Genomic DNA, 27050 nt, shown 5'->3' with positions numbered 1-27050 from the left:
ATCGGTTTTTACGTCTGCAGCAGAGGGGTCGGAGTGTTCGCGAGTATAGCCTTGAGTTTGGTTCTCTGGCCCGATATGCACCGGCCGTGGTAGCAGATATGTCCGATCGGATGCACCGCTATGTTATGGGATTGGACCGGTATTTGGTAGACAGCTGTATGGCCGTGTCACTGCAGACAGACATGGATATTTCCCGGCTTCAGGCCTATGCGTTGGGTATGGAGGACCGTCGCAGATCTGATCCTGCTGGCAGAGATCGAGACAGGAGATCGCCCAAGAGGGCTAGATCCGTGGGTTATTCAGGGGATTCTCGAGGCGGACAGCCTCAGCAGCAGCAGCAGTCTGATAGATATTTTCCTCCTTCCGGCCGGGGTACTCAGTCAGGTAGCCGGAGATTCGACAGTACGAGACCGTCTGGGGCCGGTCAGAGCTCCAGAGCGGCAGGATCGCAGGTATCCAGGGGTCCCAGTCAGGCCAGACCACCTAGACCCCGTTGTCCACATTGCGGGAAGTCACATCCCGGGGAGTGTTACCGAGCGACGGGAGCTTGTTTTTCTTGTGGCGGTCAGGGCCACTTTATGAGAGACTGCCCATTGGCCAGTGGTTCGGGTAATGCGGCTCAGCAGACAGGGTCAGCCGCCGGTTCTTCCTCTGTTCCATCTGTTGCACGCCCTGGAGGGCGGGGTATTCCAGCACCGGCAGGACGCGGTCGAGGCCGCGGTGGCGCTTCAGGTTCTAGCGGTCCCTCGAACCGCATATATGCTTTGGCCAGCCGCCAGGATCAGGAGGCTTCGCCAAACGTCGTCACAGGTACATTACTGGTTTTCTCCAGATCTGTATATGCATTGATTGACCCTGGCTCTACTTTATCATATATTTCCCCGCTCGTTGCTAGTAAGATTGGGATAGTGTCTGAGCCTATCGAGCCATTTGAGGTAGCTACGCCAGTTGGGGATTTTATTGTAGCGAGACAGATCTATAGGGATTGTTCTGTGACCATTTATGATCGTAGCACTAAGGCTGATTTGGTAGAGTTAGACATGCTCGAGTTTGATGTCATTATGGGTATGGACTGGTTGTCTTCCTGTTATGCTAATGTCGACTGCCAGAAAAAGGTAGTCCGTTTTCAGTTTCCCGGGGAACCAGTCATAGAGTAGTTCGGATCTACTGCATCGCCGAGGGGTAAGTTTATTTCATACCTCAAGGCTAAGAAGATGATCCAGAAGGGTTATATCTATCATTTGGTTCGGGTGCATGATACTGCAGCGGAGGTACCTACCCTTCAGTCTGTCCCGGTCGTCAGTGAGTTTCCAGATGTTTTTCCTGATGAGCTTCCTGGCCTTCCGCCTGAGCGGGAGATTGATTTTTCTATAGAGTTGATGCCGGATACGCAGCCTATATCTATTCCTCCGTACAGGATGGCACCGGCTGATTTGAAGGAGTTGAAGGAGCAGCTGAAAGATTTGCTGGATAAGGGTTTTATCAGGCCCAGCACATCACCCTGGGGAGCGCCGGTATTGTTTGTCAGAAAGAAGGATGGGTCGTTGCGGATGTGTATTGACTACCGGCAGCTGAATAAGGTGACTATTAAGAATAAATATCCCCTTCCCCGGATTGATGACTTGTTTGATCAGCTGCAGGGTGCTAGACACTTCTCCAAGATAGATCTGCGCTCAGGCTATCATCAGGTGCGAGTACGGGAGTCTGATATCCCGAAGACTGCTTTCAGGACCCGGTACGGGCATTATGAGTTCAGAGTTATGTCTTTCGGGCTGACTAATGCTCCAGCGTTGTTTATGGATCTGATGAACCGGGTATTTCGGCCATTCCTGGACATGTTTGTTATTGTGTTTATTGATGATACCCTGATTTACTCGCGATCAGCCGAGGAGCATTCAGATCATTTGAGGACGGTACTTGGCATTCTCCGTCAGCAGGAGTTATATGCTAAATTCTCTAAATGCGAGTTCTGGTTGACTTCTGTGGCATTCTTGGGTCATATTGTCGGCGCAGACGGTATTCGGGTCGATACGCAGAAGATTGAGGCTGTGCAGAATTGGCCCAGGCCTACTACACCGACTGAGGTGCGCAGTTTTCTGGGATTGGCTGGGTATTATCGCAGGTTTGTGGAGGACTTCTCTTCCATTGCAGCACCACTGACGAGGCTTACCCAGAAAGCAGCAAAATTCCAGTGGTCAGATGCCTGCGAGCGCAGCTTTCAGATGCTGAAGGAGAGATTGATTACAGCGCCAGTTTTGGCTCTTCCAGAGGGGTCTGATGGGTATGTTGTATATTGTGACGCCTCTGGTATTGGGATAGGATGTGTATTGATGCAGCACGGTCGAGTTATAGCCTATGCTTCCCGGCAGCTCAGACCGCACGAGAAGAACTATCCCACTCATGATCTTGAGTTGGCCGCGGTGATTCATGCTTTGAAGATTTGGCGGCATTATTTATATGGGGTCCATGTTGATATCTATACGGACCATAAGAGTCTCCAGTATATTTTTAAGCAGAAGGAGCTAAATTTGCGGCAGCGGAGATGGCTTGAGCTACTAAAGGATTACGATGTTGATATTCTGTACCATCCAGGGAAAGCCAACGTGGTAGCTGATGCGCTTAGCCGTAAGTCCGTAGGAAGTCTGGCTGATGTTCCATCTGATAAGAGAGATTTGGTTCGTGATATTCATCAGCTGGCCAGCCTCGGAGTTCGTTTGGCCGATTCTGGAGATTCTGGGATTTCTGTTCGCCCAGTTGCTGAGTCATCTATTATTCAGGAGGTAAAGCAGCGCCAGTTTGAGGATCCTCTTTTGATTCGGTACAGGGATGTGGCCCTTAATAAGACAAAGACCCAGTTTGAAATCTCGCCTGAAGGAGTATTATTGTACGACGGCAGGTTCTGTGTACCGGATGTTGCGGGCTTACGGCGGCAGATTATGGGCGAGGCACACTATGCCCGGTATTCTGTTCATCCTGGTTCCACTAAGATGTATCGGGATCTCAGGTGTTTGTATTGGTGGGACGGCATGAAGAAAGACATTGCTGAGTTTGTTAGTCAGTGCCCGAACTGCCAGCAAGTCAAGGTCGAGCACCAGAAGCCCGGTGGCTTGTTACAGGAGATGGAGATTCTAGCCTGGAAATGGGAGATGATTAATATGGACTTCATTGTTGGGTTGCCGCGTACTCTACGCAGGTACGACTCTATTTGGGTTATTGTGGACAGGCTGACGAAATCAGCCCACTTCCTCCCGGTCCGGACTACATATTCGGCTGAGGACTATGCCAGATTATATATCAGAGAGATAGTCAGACTTCACGGGGTCCCTGTATCTATTATTACCGACCGAGGTGCTCTGTTTACGGCTAATTTCTGGAGGTCATTTCAGGAGGGATTAGGGACCCAGGTGACCCTCACTACAGCTTTCCATCCTCAGATCGATGGGCAGGCCGAGCGCACTATTCAGACGCTCGAGGATATGTTACGGGCCTGCGTTATTGATTTCAGGGGCAGCTGGGATGATCATTTGCCGCTTATAGAGTTTGCTTACAATAACAGTTATCACTCCAGCATCCAGATGGCCCCGTATACGGCCTTTTATGGCAGGAGATGCAGATCTCCTATCGGCTGGTTTGACGTGGGCGAGACTAAGCTGATTGGGCCTGATGTGATCCAGGAGGCTGTAGATAAGGTGAAGCTCATTCGGGAGCGATTGTTAGCTGCTCAGAGTCGACAGAAAGCGTATGCTGATAGGCGACGTCGACCGTTGGAGTTCCAGACGGGTGACTGGGTATTCCTGAAGGTGTCGCCTATGAAGGGCGTTATGAGATTTGGCAGGAAGGGTAAGCTGAGTCCGCGGTACATCGGGCCATACCAGATTGTTCGGAGGATAGGCGCAGTCGCCTACGAGCTAGACTTGCCATCCGATTTGGAGTCCGTGCACCCGGTGTTTCATGTATCTATGCTGCGGAAGTGTATTGGTGACCCTTCCAGGATATTCCCAGTAGATGATCTCCAGGTGACGGAGCAGTTGTCTTATGACGAGCAGCCGATATCTATTCTGGATCGTCAGGTAAGGAGATTGCGCAGAAAGGAAGTGCCTTCTGTCAAGGTTCTGTGGCGCAATAACAACCGGGAAGAGATGACTTGGGAGGCGGAGGATGAGATGAAGAAGAGATTCCCCCATTTATTCCCTACGCCTCCTGTAATCTAGACTTTTGTAATTGTTGTACCAATGAACGGATGGACCATGTGTGCTATTTATATAAAAATGGTTTTCCCGTTATGCTTGTGAGCCTTCATAAGATTTGTTTAACATTCGGGGACGAATGTTCCTAAGGGAGGGAGAATGTTAGGCCCCGTGTTTTCATACGATTGGAAATCGAGATATAATTATGACTCGGGTGTTAGAAGGACCTAATTTAATTTTTGTGAATATGACTATGTTGGTTGTGAAATCTTTAATGCTAAGCCCTCGGGGAAGGCCGAGGATAAATTTGGAATTTCGAAAATTAGTTTCGGGAATTACAAATCGGGACTTTTCAAGAAGTGGGCCAAAGAAATAAAAAAATTACAATTGAAGCCCAAAGGAAAGAGAGGGGCCGGCCAAGCCCATTTTAAAAGGGTCATGTGCTATGCACATGACCCCAAAAGGATATATATCACTTGAAGTCTTAGTAATTTAGATCAAATCAAAAAAAAATCAAGAACACACAAAGGAAAGGGGCATTCGGCCGAATAGTGAAGAGAAAGAAAGAAAAATTCCAAGCTTTCTTGTGATCCAAAAAATCTTGTTCTTCTCATATTTGTGAAGTACTCGAGGCCCTCTTCAACGGGGTATAATTAGTTTGGCGTAAAATCGACGTTTGCGACAAGTCGGGGTTTCAAGGAAAGGTATGAATTTTGTCCCTTTTATGTTATAGAATTGATGTGAATGTGTTAAGCATTGGAAGTAGATGGAGATCCCGTAATTTTAACGCAAATAGAAAGTCGTGGGTGTGTGTGTGTAGTGTGTTTGGCCGTGAGTTATGGAAGGAAAGAAATGGTTTGAATTGATCTTGTTTAAGTTGGCATAATGTGTTGTTGTGACCCTTAGATCGTAATTGATTGATTGTTGAATTAAATTGACGGTGGAAAACGAATTCGGATATTATCGGAAAGTGTATATCCTTGGTATTCTTATGTATATCAATGTATATTTTGGGGTGCTATAGACTTTAGATATGAATCTATATCGATGTTGACGAATTCGGATTGAAACGACGTTAGTTAGAATGTTCGTCGTGAATTTTAATGTTTTGAAGAATTATGGAACTAATGGATTTTGGTGCAATTTCGTGTATGGTTTGAATTGTAATGAGAATGTGGTTGTATAAGTTTGAATGTGGGAATGAATACAAATAGGTAGATATAGAATTGGAATTTTGAAAGTTTGAATGGAAGTGCCAACTTTAGAAATCATGTAGAACTTTAAAGCTAGAATGGCTTGATTGTTGTTTATATTGTTTGGTTGATGTGTGGGCTGTTGTGGTTGGTTAATTTGAGCCGAGCTACGCCTCGGGGATGTTAGATTTATAGGGGAAGTGCTGCCGAAATTTCGGTAGGCAAATATGGAGTTAAAGGCATTTTTGAGCCTAAGAATCTCATTTGGTAACTTTGACCATTTGCAGATTTTTGACGAAACGGGACGGGACTTTTGGAGGAGCTTACGACATCTGAGAGGTATGTAAAGCTTCCCAATTCTTTATTTGGCATATCTTAGTGTGTTAGTTGAATATGAGACCTTCCGGAGCATTTCTGCTCCTCGAAACCCGATCCACAGGAAAGTTACTATGCATTCAATTCGATTGAAGCCTAAAGGCTCCCTTTTGGCTAGAATGCCATTATTCGTCTGAAACCTATCGAAATGTGGTCGGGTAACCTAGAAATGATTATGTATGACCCTTGGCGTATAACTGCTCGTAAAATATGTTCGCCACCTCACTTCGACTCGAGGTGGGTCCGCTACCCCAAAATGCCCGATTTGCCCTTCGGGCCATCTTTGAGAATAAAGTTGAAAGCACCACTTCTGATCTTTGGAACATCCTTACACGGGGTATGTTTGGACTATTCGATGCGCTAATCTAGGTTTTGAACCATATGGACCATTTTGGAATCGTTTTGCAAAATGAAACCTTATGTCGACTAAGTATTCGACTATTTTGTAATAGGATATGATTTATGAGTTTACTTTGTTTTGAAACACTATTTTGAAATACGATTTGCATTTGTTTGCTCACGACTCCGCTCGTGCCTTATTATGACTTCGTTCACCGGTTCCCGGGCCGGTTTTGATTCGTGCGCTGTATGATAAAATTCGGCTGTATGCTGTGTTACGGTTCCCGAGGCTTCGCCATAGGGCCCGATTCCGTTTGGAGTTATGCTGTGATATGGCTCGGGACGCGATATGCTCACCGATGATTATGATTATGTTCGGGGATGTACGGAGATTTGAAACCTTCTGGTGTTATGCTGTGTGTGGCGCCAGCGTCGGAGGGGCGACCACGTTCTTAAGCGTTTGCATGATTTTATTTGCATAAAATATATTTATATGATTCCGATACAGATTTTGATATACCAGTTTGTACCCCACTTTGACATCTGATTTGCTTTCGGTTTTGATCCATAATTCTGTACTCCGTGCTTTACATGCTCAGTACATATTTCGTACTGACCCCCTCTCTCCGGGGGCTGCGTTTTATGCCCGCAGGTGCAGACATCGGTGATCCTCCGCAGTAGGCTTCACTTCTTGCTTTCCGGAGTACTTTTACTTGATCCGGAGTCCACTCTTGGTACAGACTCCTCCACTTTGTATATATATACTTTGTATATTTGACAGTTTGGGTACGGCGGGGCCCTGTCTCGCCATATGTCATGTTTTGAATTCGTAGAGGTCTGTAGTCATCTTTGTGGGGCGAGGGTCCTATGTGTATGTTGTCTGATTTTGCTTTCGGGTCTTAAAGCGGTCTGTTTGATATGATGGCCCCAGATGGCCCTTTTGTATATATTTGTATTTTGACCGGCGATGTCTATTCCGCCGCTTTGTTTGAGTTTGATTTGATATGACCGCTTAAGACATATTTTCGATATAAATTATGTGTGATATAACTTTTGGAAAATCCTGAAATAAGTTTGGGTTCGGAAATGAATATGCGATTTGGTCTGGGTACCCAGGTAGGGTGCCAGTCGCAGCCCACTGGGCTGGGTCGTGACACACCACGTCCACCCTCTTCTTTTTGGTTTATTTTTAGTTCAAATTGAACACAACGTGACGTACAACACTTTTCTCCTCATGAGCTTCGGGATTCCGGGCTCCGATTTCAATTAAAATTGGTTGTTCTTCTCCAAGACTCTTTTTCTCTCTCTCTCCAGCATTTTCTGGGTGTTTGGTCTGAAAAATGAGGGGAAAGGGCTGAAATCTCATTTAAATAGGCATGGGTCATGGGCCTAACCTGGTTGGGCCCGGATTGGGCTTATCCCACTGACCTTTCTGCCTTAAAAAGTCCATATCTCCTTATTCTGACTTCACTTGTGGACCCACGAACTATGGTTGGAAAGATAATTCAATTATCCACAACTTTCATTCTAGGAGATTTCCCAAATTCCCAAACACTGATGGGGTTATGGCCTCCCGAAATTAGATCACCCAAAAACGTAACTTAAAAATATTTGTTTGGAGGGTTTCCACTTTGATTTGGCTCATGGGTTCTTCTTGAGTTGTGTTTAACTTCACATATGTGGTTCATATAACTTGTTACATGTTCCAAAAAAATCTCGATGTGTGGGCCCCACCTCCGCTTACGACTAATCTGACGTGCAAAAATACGAAATATAATACTATCAACGTGAATTTAAATTATGTAGTAGCAACATGATTGTCAATGTCTGAGGAAGCACGTGTCACGCTCAGGCTCTGAAAATGCGGGGTATAGCACTTACAAAGTCCTATAGAGAAAGTTCAGAATAGAGATCAAGTTGTACGAAAGTGAAAGCGAGCACAGGGATAGAAGGAGTTAATTAAATGAAGAAGATAAGAAGAAAGCAAGTGGGATTACAGTGTAGCGATGTATTATGACATGTATAGCTAACAAAACAAGTAATATAAGCGACAAAATTGTGAAAGACCAAACTAAAGGAAGATGAGCAACGAGGCAGAATGAGTTCCAGAAATGACTGGTATGATAAGAACAAATAGGAATGAACAGAATATGCTTTGAAAATGAGAAAGGGGTTAGGTAGAAGCGGTGTTTTCCGAAGGATACAGGAGTAGCATGAGATTTCTCGTGCACAAAATAAAAGATGGACATAGACTGGAGAAACGAGAGGAATACTAAAGAAAGCACCCAAGACAGACATAATCAAGTGAGTACGAGTATAAAATAGAAAGGAAAATATATAGCTACAAACTTAAAGGTGCAGTATGACGACAAGGTGGTGACATAAGACCATTATTAAGACGAATTTGATATGATTTTGAGTAAATTAGAAGTTAGTGTTGGGTACACAACAAGGGTGAAAAATCACAGGGCATAAAGGAGTGCTGCATATATATGACTAAAATCCTTAAAGGACAAGGACTGTAGGCCTAAGGAACAAATAACATATTGTAAATTTATTAGAGGAAACAGATGATATCCGTTGAGATAAAGATAATACTACAAGAGAATTTTGGACACTCATCATCGGAATGTAAGTGATAACCAATTGAGCATTTGGAACGACTATAGGTACTGATCGATTACGAATTGGAGTAAGTGGAATGTGGCCTTAGATGAGTTCCTACATGGGTTGCATTACTCGAGTATAGATGGTTAGATGAGATTTTGTACTGTATGTAGAAAAGTTCTCATCGCCAAGTGATTGTGTTAGGGTTTCGTACATGGGTAATCTAAGTTATATATGATATAAAAAAAACATGGATATGGTGCAGTATACCAAATGTATTGGAAAGAATCATACGAATTTGAAAATTGGAAATGGGGACATAGAGTAGAATATAAATAGATAATGATGTAGGTACCCCCAAAAGGGGGGAAGTGGATGAGAGAAATGCAAGTGTAAGATGAAAACAACTTACACTGCAATACATTTAATGTGAATACTTAAACTTCAAGTGAGATCCCTTGCTGAAACAAGTTAGTAAGATTTGAAAGCCAGCAATAAACGGATAGAAGTCAGGATGGTATTTGAGACAGTGCTGAGAATTATTTGTAAGGACCTTGGATAACATGACATTAGAAAGTATATGATTATAAAAAGGGAGAATACGACAAGAGAATGGTAACGAGTAACTTAAAAAGTTATTATAAAAGATAGCAAGGCTATACTGGATTAGAGTTTAAGATGTTGGCAACAGAGTTATTGGCTAATGATATTGTGACTTATCAGTAGCAAAGAAGAAGGGATAGGGAATGTCCTATAATAGAATATGAGAAAAATGAATGGTAAGTAAAGGAAGGGAAAGGAGTATGACAAAAATAGATAGCAAGTGAGTTTTAATACAATAAGATATGTAGAGCAAAATGAACCAGGAGAAGGAAAGACTATGACTATGATTGGATGCACTTTGTACAAATTGTACAAGAATAGTTATGCAACCTACGAAAAATTGTATGCTAAGGATGAGAACTAGTGAGTATTGATAAGAAGAATGAGGATTCAGTACTAACATTAAGGATATTTTGGATACATTAAGGAAAGGTTTAAGGTGGTTTAAGCCAAATTACCGAGATAGAATTAGTACTGAGGGCAAATAGGACATGGCCATGGTTAAGCCGAAGATTTACCCTCATACCAATTGTAAGTGTCACAACCCGACTCGGGGCCGCGATGAGCACCCGGTGCTAACCCACCCGAGCACCCTCTTAGCTTACTCTTATACTTATATCTAGGCGAGCCACATAATTATACATGCATTTCCATTCATTCGTCAACTAGTCCCATTTGGACAACAACCCATTTATATCATCGTAGGCATTTATGCCACATCAATGTACGTGGGCCAACGTGGCCGACAAAATGATATACAAAACATAGGCCGACAAGGCCGGACATGTCTAACCATATACACATGACTACGAGCCTCTAAGGAGAGTATAAGGTATCACATAAGCGGGTAAGGACCCCGCTATGCCCATAATTATATACACAAAAGAATAAGTACACAAAAGCTATGACTCCAGAAGAAATGGAGCTCTGCTATGTAATCTCCGAATAGGCAGCTATGGATCAAGTCTGTCTCCCTGTGCACCTGCGGGCATGACGCAACGTTCACAAACAAAAAGACGTCAGTACGAAGAATGTACTGAGTATGTAAAACATGAGCAACATTGATAAATAAGCATCATGAACAACATATGAAATAGCATAGGATGGGGGAGACAATAATATCATCGTCATAGCACTTACCTGCCTTTCGTAGGACTTTCCATTTTTCATACGTATTTGTACACCTTCGTCATCATCTGTATTCCATAATAGTACTCGTACCACACTTGTGCTCATGTTCGTGTACATGCCCTTATTCGTATTCTTATACATAGTCTTATCACATTCATATTCATATTATATACATAGTCATTTCATATACATAGCATTTACATAACATACCCGACCTCATGGGATCGGTGTTTCATACATACTTGGCCAACCAAGGCTCAAGGTTACTCGTACCTGGCCCTACCAAAGCTTCAGGGTTATCCATACCATCTGCAGAGGTGTGCGTGCGTTTCGTAATCGTATACATACTTTATACATATTCATATACATATATCCTACCCGGCATTATAAGCTCGGGGTGTCATCATAGCCCTTCATAGGCACATGTAAGTATAATAGCCCGTAGGCACCTTTAGCATCATTATTATTATCATCGTTATCGCTACATCTTTATCTTAGGCTTACTCGTCATATGGGGTGCATAGTACAATCGTAGTACATATCAAGGATCGTGAGCTTATGAGCTCGGAACATCAATCATTTGGAGACAACATACTCATATAGAGGATTTAAGAGTTTGGCCAAAGAACCATGCCTTATGAAAGAAGGGTTATCCTTACATACCTTTCTGTCGCACTATTCTACACTTGCGCGTACTCCTCCGATGCTCACGTTTCTACCTTTATTAAAGTCGTACCATCATTAGAATCGACAATTTGCACACATGGATAAAACTAGAGAAAATCGGACAGCATTTCCTTTATTTATACGACATTCCTCCATATCGTAATTCAACTTCCAAACGTCAACAATACATTCACAACATCATAATAATAGCCTTTAGTCATCTACATCATCCACATTCTTAATTCACTTCCATTTATCCCTATTTATGGTCACAACACCCAACTTCGTCCATTCATATACAATGTCTTTTTCATGATCTTAACGTTATTTATAACACATTCATATCACAACACAACAACAATCATGATTCAATTCAAACTATGTCTCAAAAACGTCACTATTCATCATTCATAACCCATTTTGCTATTCTCTCCTAATGACCAAGCATTTTAACTCTCAAATACCTTAAACAACATATAATATCATGAATCTTACCTTAGATGCTGTAGGAATAAGCTTTAGTTGATAATATTCCACTTTGAGCAAAACCCTAGTTTTTCTCCATTTGGATTTCTTGACTTTAGATGATCCTTGATGGGTCTGCCTGCATCCCATCACTGTGACCATTTGACGGTTCGTTATACGGTCCGTATAAATTTATATGGTCCATATAACTGACCGTAAAATTCCACCAGCAACCAACCTCCTCTGTGATGGTTTTACGGTCCATTATACGGTTCGTATAATGAGCCGTAAAACTCATCAGTTCACTGAACTTATTCTCATCACTTCGTTTGATCTCGGATCCTTGCGGAACCTTCTCAACACTTGTTTGACACTTCAATACCAATCTAAGGGACGTTGTAACTCTTCTCCAAGACATCACTAAGTCCTGGCTAACTCGTTGCTCGTAATCCCTTTCCGATATTCGTTCACTTGTGTACCAACAGAAAATTTCCGAGGTGTAACATTCTTCCCCCCTTAAGAACATTCGTCCTCGAATGTTAGGCACTCGGGGATTCTACAGAAATTTCGCCAGAGTTTCCCCTATAATATGGCACTACCAACCTGTCACAACAACCCATAATATCGATGCCTCACAGGGCCACAACACAATAGCATTTAAAATTTGGCCACACACGACCCAAAAGCATAAAAACGAAACGTACATACCTTATGATCTTGACGTCTCATCTTGGACTTCCTCCAAGGGCTGAAATAAATGTGAGTATTTGGACCGCATACTTTCTTCCGCTTCCCATGTCATTTCCTCTCGATTGTTATTCCTCCATAAGACCTTAACTGAGGCCACTTCCTTGTTTCTAAGTCTCCGTACTTGCCTATCTAGTATGGCAATGGGTATCTCTTCATAAGTCAATTTCTCTATCACTTGCACATCATTCACTGGGACGATCCTAGTAGGATCTCCAACACATTTCCGAAGCATCGAAACATGAAATACTGGATGAACTGACTCCAAGTCTGGAGGTAGATTTAACTCATAGGCCACTTTTCCTATCTTGCGTACAATTTCGTATGGCCCAATATACCAGGGACTGAGCTTCCCCCTTTTGCCAAATCTCATCACGCCCTTCATCAGCGACACTTTCAAGAATACCCAATCTTTCACTTCGAAATCTAAGTCTCTTCGATGATTATCCGCATAGGACTTCTGACGACTTTGAGCCGCTAGCAACTGATCTTGTATGAGCTTAACTTTCTCTATTGCTTGCTGGACCAAGTCTGGCCCTATCAACTTAGTTTCTCCGGTTTCAAACCACCCAATTGGGGATCTACATTTTCGCCCATATAAAGCCTCATACGGTGCCATTTAAATGCTAGAATGATAACTATTATTGTAAGCAAATTCAATGAGTGGCAAATGATCATCCCAACTTCCTCCAAAATCTATCATACATGCTCATAACATATCTTCGAGAGTCTGGATGGTGCGTTCGTCCTGCCCATCGGTCTGTGGGTGAAACGCCGTGCTAAGGCGCACTTGGGTCCGTAAACCCTCTTGGAAAGACTCCCAAAACTTAGCTGTGAACTGAGTCCCTCTATCGGAGATAATAGATACTGGAACGCCATGGAGTCTCACTATCTCTTTAAGATAAAGCCTCGCATAATCTTCTGCCACATAGGTCGTCCTGACCGGTAAGAAATAAGCTGACCTTGTGAGTCTATCCACAATCACCCATATGGAATCATACTTACATCGAGAACGGGGTAACCCTGTAATGAAATCCATATTAATCACTTCCCACTTCCAAGTTGGGATTTCTATAGCTTGCAATAATCCACCCGGCTTTTGGTGTTCAATCTTCACTTGTTGGCAATTAGGACACTGAGCTACGAATTCCGCTATATCTTTCTTCATTCCATTCCACCAGTATATAGACTTAAGATCATGATACATTTTCGTCGCTCCGGGGTGAACGAAGTAATGGGAACAATGAGCTTCCCTAAATATTTGGTGACGTAGACCTACCACATCGGGAACACATAACCTGCCTCGACATCAGAGAACTCCGTCTTCCGAAATATCAAATGATGACTCCTCCTTCTGAGGGAGTGTATCTCTGTACTGCATTAGCATGGGATCCTCATATTGTCGCTCTTTTACTTCCGCTACTAGCGATGAAACTGTTGAATTCTGAATAGTGGTCCCCCGGCTACCTGAGTCCATCACTCGGACTCCTAGGCTAGCTAGCTGTTGGAGCTCACAGGTCATTTCTCTTTTCTCTTGTCGCACTTCACATAGACTTCCCATGGATCTACGGCTAAGAGCGTCAGCCACAACGTTAGCCTTTCCGGGGTGATACAAGATGTCAACATCGTAATCCTTTAGCAACTACAACCATCGTAGTTGTCGCAAATTCAACTCTTTCTGCTTGAAGATATACTGAAAGCTCTTATGATCTGTATAAATATCCACATGGACACCATATAAATAATGTCGCCATATCTTTAATGCATGGACCACCGCGGCCAATTCTAAGTCATGGATAGGATAATTCTGCTCATGTTTCCGTAATTGCCTTGAAGCATACGCAATCACTTTTCCATGTTGCATCAACACACAGCCTAGCCCAACACCTGAAGTGTCGCAATACACAACGTATCCTTCCAATCCCTCTGGAAGTGTCAGAACTGGGGCAGAAGTCAATCGGTCTTTCAACTCTTGGAAACTACGCTCGCAAGCATCTGTCCATTGAAACTTAGCTGACTTCTGAGTCAACTTGGTGAGTGGTGCAGAAATAGAGGAAAAACCTTCAACGAATCTCCTGTAATAACCCGCTAAGCCCAGAAAGCTACGAACCTCTGTAGGAGTTGTGGGCCTTGGCCAAGTCTTCACAGCCTCAATCTTTTGGCTATCCACTCGAATACCATCGGCTGCAACAATGTGCCCTAAAAATGCCACCGAGTTCAACCAAAACTCGCATTTGGAAAACTTTGCAAATAATTCTCGGGTTCGAAGAACTCCAAGGATAATACGCAAATGATCCACATGTTCTGCCTCGGATCTAGAATACACCAAGATGTCATCAATAAATACTATCACAAATAAATCCAGGAAGGACCTGAACACATTATTCATCAAATCCATGAATACCGCCGGCGCGTTAGCTAACCCAAACGACATCACTCGGAACTCAAAATGATCGTATCTTGTTCTGAAACCTGTCTTAGGGATATGTTTCTCCCTAACTCTGACTTGGTGATACCCGGACCTCAAATCGATCTTTGAAAACCACTTGGCACCTTGCAATTGATCAAATAGATCATCAATCCTCGGAAGAGGATATTTGTTCTTAATCGTCACTTTATTTAATTGTCGATAATCAATGCACATTCTCAAGGAGCCATCCTTCTTTCGGACAAACAATACAGGGGCTCCCTATGGGGATGAACTGGGCCTAATAAAGCCTTTATCAAGCAAGTCTTTCAATTGCTCCTTCAACTCTTTCAATTCTGCGGGTGCCATTCTATAGGGAGGAATAGATATGGGTTTAGTGCCTGGCAACACATCAATAGCAAAATCGATCTCTCGCTCGGGAGGAAGGCCTGGAAGCTCTTCCGGGAACACATCCGGAAATTCGTTCACTACCGGAACTGACTGAAGAGTCGGCGACTTAGCTTTTACATCTTGAACTCGCACTAGGTGATAAATACACCCTTTCATGATCATCTTCCTTGCCTTTAGATAGGAAATAAACCTACCTTTTGGTGATGCCGCATTCCCTTTCCATTCTAAGACTGGTTCTCCCGGAAACTGGAAACGAACCATCTTCATTCAGCAATCAACATTGGCGTAACAAGAAGCCAACCAATCCATGCCCATAATAACGTCAAAATCTACCATTTTTAGCTCATGCAAATCAATCATGGTACGACGATCACAAATCACAATCACACAATTCCTATATACTTGGCTAGCTATTACCGAGTCACCCACGGGTGTAGACACCTCAAAAGGTTTGATGGACTCCGGCTCAATTATAAATCGACCCGCAATATATGGAGTAACATATGATAATGTGGAGCCCGGATCAATCAAAGCATATACATCATGAGAGAATACCGATAATATACCTGTACCCACATCAGGAGAAGACTCAAGATCTTGGCGTCCAGCCAAAGCATAAATACGGTGCTGAGGACCGCTAGTACTGGGAGCTCTGCCTCTACCTCTACCATGGCCGACTGGCGCATGTGAACCTGGCCCCATAGGGCGTACAGATGCAAAGATCCGGCTACCGACCCTGATGGCTGGGTCCTACCTCTTCCATGCACTGAGGGGCAATCACGCATAATATGGTCCGGTCAACCACATGAATAGCAAACATCTGAACCCAATCGACATTGACCGCAATGCGACTTCCCACACTGGGAACATCGTGGTATAGGTGGCCTTGACTGGCCTGAATCCCCTCTAAACTGGGACCCCGAATAATTCTGACTCGGCCCGGGATGAGTAGATCTATCAAGGCCCTGGCCTGAAACCCGCGGAGGTGAACTAGTCATAGAGTAGCCCGAATGCCTGGGAAACTGCTGCCTGGGCCCGCCTTTGGACTCACTCATTGGGCCTGAAGATCTGGCCCTCTTACTATGACCCCTATCCTGCTCTCGTTCACTTCTCCGTTGTTGTAGGCTTTCTTCTAAGTTCTGAGCATGTGCCTGAATGCGTGCAATATCCATACCGTCCTGAAGGGACGCAGTCAAGCATTTATCCATCAAGTGTGGCCCTAGGCCCTTTACAAATCGGTGTACCCGGTCACCCATATCCGCTACCATGGCCGAAGCATACCTAGCCAAGGAATTGAAGCAGAGGCTATACTCGAGGGCACTCATACTACCTTGCCTCAAGTTCAAGAATTTATCGGCCTTAGCTCGCCGAACTTCTGGAGGCATATAATGACGGAGAAAAGCATCAGTAAATTCTTGCCATACCGGGGGAGGTGCATTGGCCCCCCGTGAAGCCATCCATACCGTATACCACTAGATCGAGACATCTCTCAATCTATACGACGCTAACTCCACCAACTCGGTGTCTGAAGCATGTATCAACCGAAGCGTCCTTAGCATACCATCAATAAAATCCTGGGGATCCTCCTCCGGTTTTGACCCAAAGAATTCTGGAGGGTTAAAAGTAATAAAGTCACGGGCCCTCGCACTAACAGCCCTGTCACCATGCCCTGTATTCTGCCTCTGAGTCTGGGCCGCAACCAACTGAGTCAACAAATTAATGGCCTCTTTCACATCTTGGCCAGAAGCATTCGGTGGAGGAGCTAGAGGTGCTGGAGCTGGGGCTGAGGCTTCCTCATGCTCCTCTATAATAGGCACTGTCTGAGAGGATTGGGATTGAGCCGCACCCTGGGACTCACTTTCCTCTACTACCGGTGGCGGTGCTCTTGCAGCCCGCTTTTCTGCCACCGTCTTGCCCTTTTGGGCTGCTGTAGCCTTTTTCTTTTTAGGCATCTCTGAAATACACAACACACGATTTAGGGACAAGAATTCCTTACATCATAGCTCTATCACATGATTCTTATGAAGAAAGAAGGTCATATATTCCTAAAATGTTCGCAGCTTCTTGTTTATAAGTGTGGCGCGCAACACACCCATAACCAAGACTCTACTAGACACGGCTCGTAGACACATCCTAGTACTGAACTGCTCTGATACCACTTTTGTCACGACCCGACTCGGGGCCGCGACGAGCACCCGGTGCTAACCCACCCGAGCACCCTCTTAGCTTACTCTTATACTTACATCTAGGTGAGCCACATAATTATACATGCATTTCCATTCATTCGTCAACTAGTCCCATTTGGACAACAACCCATTTATATCATCGTAGGCATTTATGCCACATCAATGTACGTGGGCCAACGTGGCCGACAAAATGATATACAAAATATAGGCCGACAAGACCGGACATGTCTAACCATATACACATGACTACGAGCCTCTAAGGACAGTATAACGTATCACATAAGCAGGTCAGGACCTCGCTATGCCCATAATTATATACACAAAAGAATAAGTACCCAAAAGTTACGACTCCGGAAGAAATAGAGCTCTGCTATGTAATCTCCGAATAGGCAGCTATGGATCAAGTCTGTCTCCCTGTGCACCTGCGGGCATGACGCAGCGTCCACAAAGAAAAGGACGTCAGTACGAAGAATGTACAGAGTATGTAAAGCATGAGCAACATCGATAAATAAGCATCGTGAACAACATATGAAATAGCATAGGAGGGGGGAGACCATAATATCATCGTCATAGCACTTACCTGCCTTTCGTAGGACTTTCCATTTTTCATACGTATTTGTACACCTTCGTCATCATCCGTATTCCATAATAGTAGTCGTACCACACTTGTGCTCATGTTCGTGTACATGCCCTTATTCGTATTCTTATACATAGTCTTATCACATTCATATTCATATTATATACGTAGTCAATTCATATACATAGCATTTACATAACATACCCGACCTCATGGGATCGGTGTTTCATACATACTTGGCCAACCAAGGCTCAAGGTTACTCATACCTGGCCCTCCCAAGGCTTCAGGGTTATCCGTACCATCTGCAGAGGTGTGCACATGCTTCGTAATCGTATACATACTTTATACATATTCATATACATATATCCTACCCGGCGTTATAAGCTCGGGGTGTCATCATAGCCCTTCATAGGCACATGTAAGTATAATAGCCCGTAGGCACCTTTAGCATCATTAATATTATCATCATTATCGCTACATCTTTATCTTAGGCTTACTCGTCATATGGGGTGCATAGTACAATCGTAGTACATATCAAGGATCGTGAGCTTATGAGCTCGGAACATCAATCATTTGGAGACAACATACTCATATAGAGGATTTAAGAGTTTGGCTAAAGAACCATGCCTTATGAAAGAAGGGTTAGCCTTACATACCTTTCCGTCGCACTATTCTACACTTGCGCGTACTCCTCCGATGCTCACGTTTCTACCTTTATTAAAGTCGTACCATCATTAGAATCGACAATTTGCACACATGGATAAAACTAGAGAAAATAGGACAACATTTCCTTTATTTATACGACATTCCTCCATATCGTAATTCAACTTCCAAACGTCAACAATACTTTCACAACATCATAATAATAGCCTTTAGTCATATACATCATCCACATTCTTAATTCACTTCCATTTATCCCTATTTATGGTCACAACACCCAACTTCGTCCATTCATATACAATGTCCATTTCATGATCTTAACGTCATTTATAACACATTTATATCACAACACAACAACAATCATGATTCAATTCAAACTATGTCTCAAAAACGTCACTATTCATCACTCATAACCCATTTTGCTATTCTCTCCTAATGACCAAGCATTTTAACTCTCAAATACCTTAAACAACATATAATATCATGAATCTTACCTTAGATGTTGTAGGAACAAGCTTTAGTTGATAATATTCCACATTGAGCAAAACCCTAGTTTTTCTCCATTTGGATTTCTTGACTTTAGATGATCCTTGATGGGTTCTTACTCTTGATTCAATTATTTAATGTTGTTGTTGGCTTATAATCCTTGAAAACTTGTATAATAAATGTAGAGAGATGTTTTAGAGAGAGGGAGGAAATGTTGAAATGATTTCATGAACTTGGTCCTTTATTTAATAACATTCCACTAATCTGTCGGGTTCCACTATATGGTCCATTATACGGTCCGTATAATGGTTATACGGTCCGTATAATAGACCGTGAAATGGGTCTGCCTGCACCCCTTCACTGTGACCATTTGACGGTTCGTTATACGGTCCGTATAAATTTATACGGTCTGTATAACTGACCGTAAAATTCCACCAGCAACCAACCTCCTCTGTGATGGTTTTACGGTCCATTATACGGTCCTGGCTAACTCGTTGCTCGTAATCCCTTTCCGATATTCGTTCACTTGCGTACCAACGAAAAATTTCTGAGGTGTAATAGTAAGATACAGGAGGAGAATGCAAGGTAAAACATGAAGACTAGTGAGACGACGCTAAGGTATTTCCCGGGCTGATTTGAGCACCTACACATACTCTTGTAAAGATTACAATATGATGTGTGATAGGAGAACTAAGAGAAAATTTAAGTAAAGGGGCAATATAAGAGTTTGAAGTAAAGATAAAGAAACGACCCAAGATAATGTGCCTAAAATATTACAAGTTGGATTAAGGGAAGTTGTGAAATGGTTTAACCAAGATGATCAGAAAAAGCGGGTTACTGGATACTGGATGACAGTGAAGTTATAATATGAGGGAACCCTATCGCTATTTGATAGACAATCCGATAGATCGAGATCAAGAACTAAAAGCAAGTGATAGTTAAAAACCTTTAAAAGAAAGTCAGAAAGTGACACATGATGCTGAGGATTCCAGAATACGGACTGTAATTACAGAGTAAAGCAAGGATATTGGAGTGGAAAAATGTTACCCTCTGGGAAATTCCATTTTACTCATAGAACCTGCGAAGGGTCTACAGGTTACCCTAAGCATGCAATACTCCAGGGATATTAAAGTCTAATGAACCGACGAGGGACGTCTGCGCGTTATGAAAATCTTATTTAAGGATTAAGAGGTAAGATGAAGGGAACGATATCTTAAGGGAGTAACTATAGGAGAAGAAGGAGTCGAGTTATGACTACGTGCACCATGAGTACAAGTCCGAATCATTCAGTGACAGTAACATTTCACCAGAAGAGCCCGCAACACAACTTATAACTGACTGCGAAATAAAGAAGAGAGTAAAGACAATGACGTGGAATTATTACCTCGAGAAGCAACAGAAAGAGGAAATATTACAGGAATGACTATGTAGAGATCTGGAATGCGTTATAGTGAATTATAGTGAATCGATAAATGGAAGAGGTATATGAAGGGCATAATTAAATAAAAGAACACTTGAGAAAGTTTTGGGAGTTCAGGACCAGTTTAACATTCGAGGACGAATGTTCTAAAGGGGGGAAGGTTGTTATACCCCAAATTTTTATACGTCGAATTATTCGCAAGCAAATCGACTCAAGTTAAAGACGGGATTATTTTCGGGCATGAAATAGGAACTTTTAATTTTCAATTTTAATTAGTACACAAATTGTTTATAAATTTTATTTAGTGTAGAAATATTATTAGAGATTAGGAACTAATTAATTATGATTAGATTATTAAGTAAGGATTAATGATTAATTAAAATTAATTAATTTAATTACCATTTGTGGGCCCCACTCGAAAATTAAAAAAAAATAATAACATTCAAGAAAATCATTTGGTGAGTCATTAGAGGGGGGGGGGGGGGGGACGTGTCATTACAAGGGGAACCATATAAAAATATGGTTGAACAATGAACAAACAAGCATTTCATTCATTTCATAAAATTGAAACTTAGAAAAATATATAACTTCCATGGCTGCTCTCGGCCAGCCATGGATGGAGGGAAAAAAAAATTTTGTTGTCATTTTTATTAAGTTTCAAGTGAATTACAAGTTCAAGGAGGTGATAGTAACATTGGATATTGAATTGAGGAAGAAGAAATTGTGAAATTGGAGGAATTAAGTGTAGAAATTCCTCCGAGAAAATTTAGGTAAGATTTTCTTATTTTGTGGTGTAATTGTATTAATAGTGTTGTGATGGAAGAATTAAAATTGTATTGGATGAAATTGGAAGTAAGAAAATGCATGAAATCGTTGTTATATGAAATTGTGGATTGAAAAGGATTAAGAAGGGTTGTTGGATCGTTAGAATTGTTTATGGGCTGAATTGTAAGAATTTGTATGCATATCTCTATTGCTGTCATTGTTGGAATTTTTGTGATAACAGGAGGATAATTGGAAATTCGGGTTAGAAGAATATATAGGGGAAATGCTGCCCGATTTCCGTTAAGTCCTTAACTAATGAAAAACCCTAATCAAGAAATTATAAGTTAAAGAGTGAGTTCTATAAGCGATTGTCTACAGATTTACGAACTAGGAAGTATAGTTTACTAATGATAGCGTTACTCTTATATTAAATATGATAAAGGGGCGATGAAGCAAACGAGATTACGATTAATCTTTAACAGGTATGTAAAGTTAACCCTTCTTTCTTTTTGGCATGATCTTTATGAACAAACAGACGATGTGTATATGATTCCAAAGAAGTTCCTATTCTTAGAGCCACTAGGATGGCTAATGTTCTTGATTTCCAAAAGTTATTTCATTATGTCTTGATACGTGTATATGATTCCAGAAGTTCTATTTGGATATAATCCATAGTGATATTTGAAAGGTACTTGATATGACTATTGTCTTGATTTTCAAATGATAGTTTGTTTTGATTAATCTATTGAGTCTCAAATATGATTTAATTTGCATATGGTTGCTCACTACTCTACTCGTGCATGCCTCAATATATCTTTCATTGAGTCCCGAGCCAGGATACGTTTTCGTGCCCAGTTTCACTGCATTGGTCACCGAGTCCTTCACTAGAGGGTCGGGTACGGTATATATATATATATATATATATATATATATATATATATATATATATATATGATGGTGTTATGATGTGATGGCGTTATGACGTGTTTATGGCGTTATGATGTGCTTATGTTGTTATGATGTGTTTATGGAGTTATGATATGTTATGGCGCCAAGGATGGTATGTGGCGACGTTATTCACCGAGTCCCATAATGGGCCGGGTATGATATATAATATTGACATGCATGATTTCTGTTTCAAAAGGGCAAGTGTTTTGGTATTCTGGATATTATACTTGTCTCATGTACTCCCTATTTCAGTTATGATCCTCTTTACTGTATTTCATGCTTTACATACTCAGTATATATTCCGTACTGACCCCCTTTCTTCGGGGGGCTGCGTTTCATGCCCGCAGGTACAGATAGTCGATTTGGTGACCCTTCAGTATAGGGCTTCTACTCAGCTGTCTTGGAGAGCTCCGTTGTTCCGAGTCTAGGCTTTTGGTAAAGATCTTATGATGTATATGTATATGTTTATCCAGGGGTACGGTGGGGCCCTGGCCTGCCATATTTCACTATCGATACTCTTAGAGGTCTGTAGACATATGTGTGGGTTATGTATAAGTTTGTCCAGCTGTGTCTATACAATGTGCTATGGATATGTTCGAATGTAGTGGCAGCCTTATCGGCTTGCGTATCATTTCATGATTTGATTAGCTGTGACTCCTTAGGAGACAGTTTATCTAGATATATATACATGACGACGTTATAAACCTTGGATTTCTTTTGCAAGTTTCCATATTGTTCTTAGATTCAGTTTGACTATATCCAATAGGTACGTATACGGGTGTCTAGGTCGGGCACTAGTCATGGCCCACGGGGTTGGGTCGTGACACTGATGGTAGAGCGCATGTCGTAATTGCCCGACTGATCAGTGATAACTGCCCAACCGACTGTAGCTCGATGGTAAATAAGGATACATAATCTGCCCGACTGGCCGTTGACTAGTGGTAAGTAACATCAACATAAGAACTATAACCTACAAAGCAATTGTATATACCCTCCTTATGATTATCCATTATCTGTTAGAACCTATGTGATTTCATTAAAACCTAAAGCATAATTTTAGGTCCTTAAGATTGCTTCTTGGCTCTCTTAGTTCACTTCTAGATGCGTCCTAACCTTTCCCCTTATATATATATATATATATATATATATATATATATATATATATATATATATAACATACATGAGAGCTCAAGGAAACATTACAGTCACGACCCAACCAGAGGGCCATGACGGGCACCTGGAGCTAACCTAGTTAGCACCTGTGAATGTACATATCATAATCATTCCTAGGTGGACCACAAAGATAGCTCATGGGCATCATAATCTATAAGGACATATATATATATATCGCTAGATAACGACTCATCTCTATATAACCATCAACAACTATGCCTATAAACATAAGCCAACACGGCTGCCAAAATATTATACAACACTATGAACTGATAAGGTTACGAAACATCTAGATACATACATCTGTCTATGAGCCTATATATAGAATATAGGAATCCAGAAAGACGGGGCAGGACTCCGCCATGCCTAAGTGTACATATACAAAATAGTAATACCAATGAACTGTCACTCCGGAACAACTAGAGCGCTTCCAAAACTCCGCTGCTAAAGCTCTTAAGGATCAGATCCGTCTGCTTGTCTACTTGCGGGCATGAACGTAGCGTCCACAAGAAAGGACGTCAGTAGGAACAGTGTACTGAGTATTTGTTTTTATTCAAAGCAATCAGCATGAGACTAGTTGTGTTTTATTCATAAGAAAAATCTGTACTGAAGCAAAAAAGAAAAAGCAACAAAGCAACAAAGACCAAAAGTGCCTCACAATAGACTAGAAACATTAATCTAAACACTAATATTGACTTAATTACTGCTGCTAATCCAGTCCTGGTCTGATGCCATTTTGAAATCACCTCAAAGCTCTCACTGGGTGGTTATGGATTCGTTATACCAACAGAAGAATCCTTCCAACATGGATTAGGCTGTGTTAGTCAATCTTAGTGTCAAGTGTTATATCCCGTATTTTTAGACGTCGAGTTATTCACAAGCTAATCGACTTAAGTTAAATACATGATTATTTTCGGATACGAAATAGGAACTTTTAATTTTCAATTTTAATTAGTACACAAATTGTTTATAAATTTTATTTAGTGTAGAAATATTATTGGAGATTAGGGACTAATTAATTGTGATTAGATTATTAAGTAAGGATTAATGATTAATTAAAATAAAATTAAGTTAATTACTACTTGTGGGCCCCACCCGTTTTAATTAATAAACAAATATAAAATAAGGTATGACTCATTAGGTAGGCATGTGTAGGGCCTAAGGGACTCATATATAAGCCACAAAAATGACTCATGGATCATCATTTCCAAATTGCAATTGAATTGAAAGAGAGAAATGGGGATGAGAAAGGGAGCTCTCGGCCATGGCCATTTTAGCCGAGAATAAGCTCTAGTGAAAGAGACCTTGGGAGCTTGAATTCTAAGGAGTTATAAGTGTTCAATGGAATTGCTACGTGAATTGAATTGTTGGGGGCGGCAACGCTAAGGAACCAAGATCGTTGAGGGAAGATTCAATCCTTTACTACACATTTTGGAGGTAGTTTAGACTTGTACAATTTGGTAGATGTGTGTTAAATATAAGGAGCTATGTATGTTGATGTTGAGGTGTAAATTGAGCCGTGTAGGGGGCATTTTTGATTAGGAATGGTGAATTGATTTTAAGTAGCATTATGGTTATTGTTATCATGGATTATATAGTATAAATGAAGGAATTAAATGGTTAAAGTTAAGGTTGTGTTTTTTTTTTTTGGACATATGGTTGTCCTTGTTGAATTGAAAGGATTGAAGGTATGATTATGTTCATATGTTGTTGTTGGTATTTCTGTGATAACAGGAGGTTAATTGGAAGTTTAGGTTAGGCGAATATATAGGGGAAATGCTACCCGATTTCCTTTAAGTCCTTAACTAATGAAAACCCTAATCAAGAAAGTATAAATTAAAGAATGAGTCCTATAGGCGATTGGTTATAGATTTATGAACTAGGGAGTATAGTTTACTAACGATAGTGTTACTTTTATATTAAATAGGCTAAAGGGGTGACGGAGCGAACGTGATTACGATTAACCTTTAACAGGTATATAAAGTTAACCCTTCTTTCTTTTTGGCATGATCTTTATGAAACGAACAGACGATGTGTATATGATTCAAAAGAGGTTTCTATTCCTAGAGCCACTAGGATAGCTAATGTTGTTGATTTCCAAAAGCTATTTCATAATGTCTTGATACGTGTATAAGATTCCAGAAGTGCTATTCAGATATAATCCATAGTGATATTCGAAAGGTATTTGATATGACTATTGTCTTGATTTTCAAATGACAGTTTGTTTTGATTATTCTATTGAGTCTCAAATATGATTTAATTTGCATATGGTTGCTCACTAATCTACTCGTGCATGCCTTAACATATCTTTCACTGAGTCCCGGGCCAGGATACGTTTTCATGCACAGTTTCACTGCATTGTTCACGAGCCCCTCACTAGAGGGCCGGGATACGATATATATACATATATATATATATATATATGATGGTGTTATGATGTGTTTATGGCGTTATGATGTGTTTATGGCGTTATGATGTGTTTATGGAGTTATGATGTGTTTATGGCGTTATGATGTGTTTACGGAGTTATGATGTGTTTACGGAGTTATGATGTGTTTATGGAGTTATGATGTGTTTATGGCGCCAAGGATGGTATGTGGCGACCTTATTCACCGAGTCCCATAATGGGCCGGGTATGACATATGATATTGACATGCAAGATTTATGTTTCAAAAGGGCAAGTGTTTTGGTATTCTGGATATTATACTTGTCTCATGTACTCCCTATTTCAGTTATGATCCTTTTTACTGTATTTCATGCTTTATATGCTCAGTACATATTCCGTACTGACCCCTTTTCCTCGGGGGGATGCGTTTCATGCCTGCAGGTACAGACGCTCGATTCGGTGATCCCCCAGCTTTGGATTTCCATTCAGCTGTCTTGGAGAGCTCCGTTGTTCCAGAGCCTGGATTTTTTGTACAGACCTTCTGATATATATATACATATATCTGTTTGTTCAAGGGTACGACGGGGCCCTGTCCCATCATATTTCACTGTTGATACTCTTAGAGGTCTGTAGACGTCTATGTGGGTTGTATATTGATTATGATCAGCTGTGTCTATATAGTTTCATGGGTGTTTCTGTTTGTTGAGGCAGCCTCGCCGACTTGCATATGTTATCGATACATAGTGGTAGCCTTGTCGGCTTGCGTAGTACATTGACATGTAGTGGCAGCCTTGTCGGCTTGCGTATTATAATGATATATAGTAGCAGCCTCGTCGGCTTGCATATTTTATTACGTTGTGATGAATTGAGAACCTTTGGGTCTATGCCGATTCCCATGTTGTCTATAGTGTCAGTTTGATTATGTCTAACAGGTACATATGTGTGTCCAGCTCGGGCACTAGTCATGGCCCACGGGGTTGGGTCGTGACAAAAGTGATATCAGAGCAGTTCATCCTCGGAGTGTCTATAGACCGTGTCTAGTAGAGTCTTGTTTATCGGTGTGTTGTGCACCACATCTATAAACAGGAAGCTACAGGACATTTAGGATATTATCTTTCCTTCTGTCTTAGAGCCTAGGAAAGATTGTTCTGACCTCTTTTTCCTGTAGGTAGGTGCAGAATTGCGAAAGATGAAGAGGCTAGCTTCAGAAAGTGGGGGTGCTAAGAAGGCCCCTAGGGTAAATTCAGGACCCCAGGCTCCAGGACCGAGCAGGAGGAGCCTCAGTTATTCTATCGAGACTGACCCATCGGAGGACCC

This window comes from Lycium barbarum, chromosome 6 (assembly GCF_019175385.1).
Source record: "Lycium barbarum isolate Lr01 chromosome 6, ASM1917538v2, whole genome shotgun sequence".
NCBI lineage: Eukaryota > Viridiplantae > Streptophyta > Magnoliopsida > Solanales > Solanaceae > Lycium > Lycium barbarum.
This window is presented reverse-complemented; position numbering follows the sequence as displayed.